The sequence below is a fragment of the Tinamus guttatus genome, unplaced genomic scaffold (genome assembly GCF_059628265.1).
Source record: "Tinamus guttatus ecotype Peru unplaced genomic scaffold, ASM5962826v1 Tinamus_guttatus_pri_ptg000060l, whole genome shotgun sequence".
NCBI lineage: Eukaryota > Metazoa > Chordata > Aves > Tinamiformes > Tinamidae > Tinamus > Tinamus guttatus.
The window spans coordinates 4,942,011-4,949,273 of NW_028288594.1; positions in this window are offsets into that span (position 1 = coordinate 4,942,011).

A 7,263-nucleotide genomic window follows, 5' to 3' on the forward strand; every position below is an offset into this window, starting at 1 on the left:
CCCGGCCGGAGCGCACCGGCAGCGCTGGGCGCGGAGCGGCGGCGGCGGCGGCTCTGCCTGGGATCGCGCTGCGCCGCGCATTACTCAGCGCCCGGAGCCCGAGTCCCGACACGTCCAGACAGGAGCCCGCGGGGGAAGGCCGGGGCAGAGGGTGGCAGCGGGGCGGGGAGGCGGCGTGTCGCACGCAGCCTGCCGGGGAGGGAGCGGGCGGGGGGGCGCGGGGGAGCCGCGGGGCGGGGGGCGTGGGGGGAGCGCGGCGGGGAGCGCGCCCGGGGCGCGGGGCGAGCGCGCGAGGCGGGGGTGAGTGCGCGGGGCGTGGGAGCAGGAGAGCGCGGGGCGCGCAGGGGGGCCCACGCGGTGGGGAGGTACGGGTGGGTGTGAGCGGCATCGGGGGAGCGCGCGTCGGGACCACCCTGGTGTGCGTGGCGCGGGGAGCGCGCACCGCGTGGAGGAATGTGCGTGAGGGGGAGAGAGCCAGAGTGCATGAGGTCCGGGGTGAGTCTGCAGTGGCGAGGGGTGTGCGCGGCACATGGACTGGGGAGGGTGAGCAGGACGTGGGGTGAGTGTGCAGCGGGGGCGGTGTGAGTGCTGTGAGCGACTGGGCACGGGTGAGCGTGGGGAGCGCGCGTGGGGTGATCGTGCATGGTGTGTGGACGAGGGTGCCTGGCGCAGGTGGCAGGTGTGTGTGTGCATGGGAAGGGGGTGGTGTGGGCTTAGTGCGTGTGCGAATGTGTGTGGTGGGTGTGAGGGTGTAGGGTGAGTGTGCACAGTGCATGGGGTGTGTGTGCACAGGGTGCAGTGTGAGTATGTGTAGCGGGATGAATGTGCACGGGGTGTGGGTAGAGTGTTCGTGGCATGGATGAGAGTGCACACAGGCTGGCCCAGAGTGCGTAATGGGTGAGTGTGCTCAGTGCGGGTGAGAGTCCATGGGGTGGGCTGTGGGAGGGTGGTGTGGGTGAGCATGTACAGGGCACAGAGGCCGTGTTTGCCTGGGGTGAGTGTGCACTCAGTGGGGGTGTGCAGGGCATGGGGTGAGCGTGCCCAGCGTGGGGAAGTGCATGGGGTGTGAGGTGTCTGTGAGGGGAGGCACAAGGCACGTGGGTACCTGGGAGGATTCAGGGGGGTGTGATTGAGTGGTGGATTGAGTGTGGTGGTGAGAGTGGGTGCATAGGGTTGGGTGTGGAAGGCACGTGCTGGGGGTGGGACGTAGGGTGCACACCTGGGTCCGGCAGCTGGAGGTGGCAGCCCCATTTCAGGCTCCTTCACCCCAGTGCTGGGGCTTCACATTCAGCGTCCTGCCTGCCATCTGTCCCGTTCCCATGCCAGTCCTGGGGCCTGATGTGGGGACAGGTGGGTGGCCCTAGGAAAGCCCAGGACAACAAGTTGGTTCCTTGCCCCAGGGCCACGGGGGTCTCCTCTTGGCAGCCTGCAGGTGCTTGTGGCCAGCCCTGTATCTCTGCAGCCGTGGCCCACAGCGCGTTGGTGTCTGTGCTGTACCCATCCGCACGGCAGCTGGCAAGGCGCTGTGCCCCCGGGCGGGCGCCGCAGAGCCGTGCTGGCGGGGGCTGCCAGCTCTGTGTGCGTGTCGGTTCCTGTTTGCACCAGGGAGGAAAATGCATTTCCTCTGGGAAATGAGCTGCAATCTGGGGTTGTGCCCAAAGGCTCTGCTGCCACCTCTGGGACTCTTGGGGGTGGCATCCCCCTAGGGTCCTTCTGTGGTTTTGGGGGTACCCTTTGCTCTCCTGTGCCCAATACCTCTTCCCGGGGGGCTCATGTAGCAGGGCAGCAAAGAGGATGGACAGGGGGCCACTCCAGCACTCCTGCCCGCACGGCGAGCTGGGAGGCTGCTCCGGGACCCTTTTGCCCTGGGGACAATGCCCTGAGTGCACAGAGTGGCCTCTTGTGTTATAGCCCCCAGCACCCAGCCCGTTCCCCCGTGGCTGCTGCCCTCTGGGGTCCTCACACCCCCATATGGGCTGGCTGGAGCCTAGCAGGGATGGAGTGGGACAAAACCCTGCAGCGGGCTCCACCACCTGCTGCTTTCTTAGGCCACCCCATGTGACACCCCTCTCTGTGGGCAGCAGGGAGCTGGGATGGGTAGGTGCTCTCCAGGTTCCCTTGGGGTTCCTTCCCCAAAGGCAGCCCCTGAGGACCTGGCGCCCAGGCAGGGAGGCAGGTGTTTGTGCATGATCATTAGGCTCTCGCACGTAAATAAATGCCAAGGCAAATGAGGGGGAAACGCTTTCCTGCTCCTCCGGCCCTTAATGACATAATCGCTTCCAGGAGCGGGTGTCTCACACGCACCCTCCTGCTGGTGCAGGGATTGAGTCTTGCCCGTGGCCTTAGCGCTTGCAGGAGGGACAGCCAAGGGGATCCCTGGTTCCTCATGTTACAGCAATGTCCCTGGGCCAAAAAAAGGGCCAGGAGAGCCCTTGACTTCAGCCTTTCCCCTGCATCAACCCAGTGAAGACCAAAAGCACACAATTAAGCATCTCTAGTGGTGTGATGAGATGCGGACAACCACAGGGACGGGATCTAAGCCCTCAGAGCAGAAATGCATGAAACCTGGGCTGGAGGAGGATGCTCTGGTCCTGACCAGGGCTGTAGGCTTAAGGGCAAAAGCCAAACCTCCTACAAGCACTGGGTGGACTTACAGCCACAGCTGAGACACATGGGACCCTGGGACCTGCTGGTCCCCAGTCTCCATCCCATCTGCTTTCACACAGCACGTGGGACTTTTCTCTCCCATGCTGCCGAGTCCACCATCTCTGGCAGGTTGGCACAGCTGGCAGTGCCAGGCCGGGGCTCAGGCTGGTCCCAAGCAGGCAGCCATCGCTGGCTCTGTCGGGCATGCAGGACCCTGCTCCTCCGAGTCCTCGCCAGCCCCAGGCTCTGCTTCACCCGGGACCACCCACAATGCAGAAAACTCAGAGCTGGCACGAAGGACAGGAAAAGGGCTGAGGTCCCTGTGAGGATCCCTAGCACAGGGCTCTGTGGGGAGACCTTAATACTCCCTGCTGGTGTCAGGGACCACAGGATTCCTTCTCTGGAGCTGCTTAGGAGAGACCTAAACTTGTTCTTTGTGCAAGGAGCTGGAAAAACATCCATCCCTCCATCTCGCCATCTGCACACCACAGACCCGCTCCCAGCCTGTCTGCCCCTCTCCTGCTCCGCTCCCTTCATACATGCAGGCTGGGATCCTGCTGCTGCTCCCACTTTGTCATCCTGGGCACCATGCGCATCCCCATGGCTGGAGGGGACAGGGGTTGCAAGGCAAGCAGGGACACCTGGCCTGGGACATGCTCCTGTGCACTAAGGGGCCACGAGGACTCCAGCTGAGCCCGGGACCACATCCAGCAGCAGCCCATGCTGGCAGCACCGGTGGGGAAGGGTGCTGGGAGCTGCGCGGCACTTTGCAGCAGGACCCACAAGCCCAATGGTAGTAGTAGGAGGAAGATGACGTTCACCTGGATCATGTGAAGGCAACTGTGTTCCAGCCAGCCCTTCGCCATCCTCCAGCCGAGCTCTCCTGGCTGCCCCTGCCCAGCTGCGCTCACAGGGCTGGAGCAGCAGCCGCGTGAGTCAGGGCCCGGGTGGCTCTGCAGGGCGACCCTGCCTTTTGCGGCAGGATTAGTCACAGCACCAGGAAGCACCAGCCCAGCAGCATCCGAGCCCCCAGCACCTCTGCCCTCCCGGCGTCTCACACCCGGCGACCTGCCCGCGTTTGCTCACTATGAGTCAGGTGAAAACCACATGGCCACCCCGGCCGGCCTGGCCTGTCTTCCTGGCTGCCCTGGGCCGGGTGCTGGCAGAACCCAGGGCAGCGGCTGCACGTGAGCCCCAGCCCCAGCGCAGTCGCTCCGGCCGCCCCCAGGAGCATCCTTGCTGTGAAGCAGAGCCCACAGGCTCCTCTTCTCCTCCCAGCACCTGCGAGCTGGGGCTGCAGAAGGAACAGGGGCCCGGCTTGGGCAGGGAGCTGCCGCAGCTGGCGGAGCAGAGGCTCTGTGACTCCCTCCTCTGCATCCCAGCCCAGGGAGAAAGCGTGGGGTCAGCAGTAGAGCTGAGCAGGATGCCGAGTCGGAGACATAGATGGCAACCGTCCATGTGTGGAGGAATCACCCTTGGGGAAGGGCTTAGCAAGGAGCTGGAATAATGCCCACAGCAGGGAGGGCAGAGCATGGCATGGGCATGGGCATGGTGGGACACAGATACACGGGGATGGAAGGAGACAGGGATGCTCAGCAGAACCAGAGCCACAGTTTCCGTGCTGTCCAGAGCCACGCTTCTTTGGATCCTGCATTGCCAGGCAAGTTTCTCCTGCCTCCCCACACTGATTTTCCAGGAGTCATGGGTACCACGCCAGGGACTGGGCCGGTGCAGGTACCTCCGCTGCCTGCCTGTGCTGCCCATCACGGAGCCTCCCCAGCACCGCAGAGCCTGGCAGGACAGCCGGGATGCTGGTACAACCAGGAGGAGGATCCCAAGCCTTCACACACGCGGGGAACGAGAGCATTTTCCCAGAGGGGCAGCCTGGGGCTGAGCTGCGAGCTGGGGCGGTCAGGAGGCGGCTGCCGTGGGGCTGGCAGAGGGCGTCCCCGGCAGAGTCTCCCCTGAGGGGTGGACGCGTCCCCAGACATCCCTGGACAGAGGGGTGCCGGGAATGGGGACAGAGGAGGACAGTTACAGGCAGCTCTGGAGGGAGCAACAAAGCCCGGAGCTGGGAGGACTTTGCTACCCGGAGCCGGTAGCCGGATAGCCGGGCTAGTCTTAGATAGTCTAGATATCTGGGTAGCCGGAGCCTATCCATGGAGCAGGCGAGGGAGCCAGGAGCCCTGGCCAAAACCCAGTGTCACCTGTGGCTACGACAAACTTGTAAGTGGCCAGGAAGAACAAGGTCAAATGGGTTGTGTCCCCACACAGGATACAGGGTGGCACTGGGCCCTCTCCTGGGAGTGCAGGGTCCCGCCGGAGGGCAGCACGGCACAGACACCATGGGCTCGGGAGTTCTCATGCCACTTGGGATGGACCCGGCTCTGCAATGCAGCTCAGGGAACAGACGGACACAGCTCTGCTCCACCGTGACCTCCAGAAACGCATCCATCAGACGCTTCTCGTGAAGCTGCTGAGCTGAGATGCTGTCTGGATTTCTCAATCTCCCCCTTACAGGTCTATCGATGTTACTCTAAACTTTCCTAAAAAGTTCCCCCCCGCCCCACCTTGGTTAAAAAAAACAGTCTTTTTTTTGGTCTAGAGGGTTTTTTTTTTGTTGTTGTTGTTTGTTTGTTTTGCTTCGTGTTTTTTATTTTTTTTGTTTTTGTTTTTTAATTTAATTAATCTGTCCAGATGTTTTCAGCTTGGGCAATTGAAGGGAAAATTGTGCTCTACTCATTTGAAAGGAAAAAAAAAAAAAAAAGAAGAAGCCATTAACGTTATAGAGGTTTGGGATTTTTTTTAACCCAAATACTATAAACTTCCTTTCTTTCCCTTGGGAAGATGCTGCAAGTTTTGCAACACAAACTGTCCGGCACCAGGGATCCGAGCTAGACACGCACATGCAGCGACACTGGTGTCCCTCAGGCTGCTCAGGCGCCCATGCAGCCTGATTGACCCCCCACACACACTTGTCCCTGTCCTGAGAGCTGCCCGCAGCACCGGGGGAGCTGGGGGTCCGATGATCCTCCCACCTTCATTGTCCCCTACTGCTTTTGCAGGCTCCTGTAAGCTCTGTGGCCCCCTCTCCCAGTGCATTTTGCACTTGTGCATTTTGACAGGAGTTGCCCCCACACATGCCCAAGCATATACATAAATGTACCCTCCTGTGCGCACCCCCGTGCTCACCAGCCCCGCCATGCACGGCCCCTGCACGGCCCTGTGCACCCCACACGGCCCCCCCAGAGCCCCGCGCCCCCCACGGCCAAGCCCCCCATAGGCACACATCCATGCCCCCCCATGCATCCTCTATGCACCCTCATGTACCCCTGTGCACAGCCCCTCTGCACGCCCGGGGCAGCCCCCGGGCCCCCCACGCACCCCAGGCCCCCCGACGCCCCCGTGTCCCCCCCCACAGACCCGTCCCGCCCCGCGGCGCCCCCTGGCGGCCGCCGCGCGCAGCGCGCTCTGGCGCGGAGCAGGGGCGGCCGCCGGGACCCGCGTTGCGCAGGGGCTGCGGAGGGGCCGGGGGTGCCGGGGCGCTTCCAGGGGGAATCCTGGCGAGCCAGGGGCTGTGAGAGCGGTGGGGGGGCTCCAGGGGGCTCCTGGGGGGCTGGAGGGCAGCTGGAGGGGTTGCTCCCCTGCTCCAGCCCACAGCATTGGTCCTGAGCGGTGCCTGCCCAAGGCAAGTGCCAGGCCCCCCCCCGGGTGCAAAGGGAAAGGGGTTGGCCCTGCCAGCTCCAGGCGCTTCCTGAAGTTGGCACCTCCTGAAACCAGCACCCAGCTCCGGAGCTGAGTCCGTGCAGCCAAGAGCAAGAGCTGCCTGCTGTGGGGAAACCATGGAGGAGCTCTAGAAGGACAGAGCTGGGACGGAGTCAGCGGATGCGGTTCACAGCTCCAGTTCACCCCCCAGTCTTACTTCTCACAGAGGTGCTCGGCACACCCTGCCCTGGGTGGCTCGTGGGAGAGCTAGGGTGACCCCGACATCCCAAACCCTCCTGGCAGCAGCCCAGACCTGGAGGTGGCTCCCACTGCAGGACTCTCCTGCAGCCACTCATGTGGTCCCTGAGCCAGGCCCACCTGTGCAAACACCCAGGGACACGTGCGAGCAACACCCTCACACACGGGCGCGTGCGGGGACAGGGCCATTGGCGCTCGCACCCTGAGCGGTGGCAGTGCACGCCTGGCTGTGCCCGCAGGCACGTGGGCGAGCTCGTTCCCCCGCACATGAGGGGCTCACACGCGCCAGCATGCGGGTGCACCCCGCTGGCACGCACGCCCAGCACGGGGGACACGTGTGGGCTTGCTATCCTCATGCCCCCCAGGCTGTTTGCTTGCACAGATGCCTCCACACGCAGCCACCCAGCCCCGCTTATCCGCATCCATTGACTGTTCGCAGGCGCATGCGCGTGGCCGGGAGTCCCCGGGAGCCCCGCGTGCCTCCGCTCTCGGAGCGCCGCTCTGGGCACGCCGGCAGGGAATTTCCAGCTGCAAAGCTGCAGCTGACAGATTTAGAGGCTCCCGCCCTGACGCTCACCGGGCCAAGTTAATCGTTCACCAGCGCCCTGCTTGCCCTGCCTTGCCCCGCTTGCGGGCTGCGGTGGGTGCGCAGGG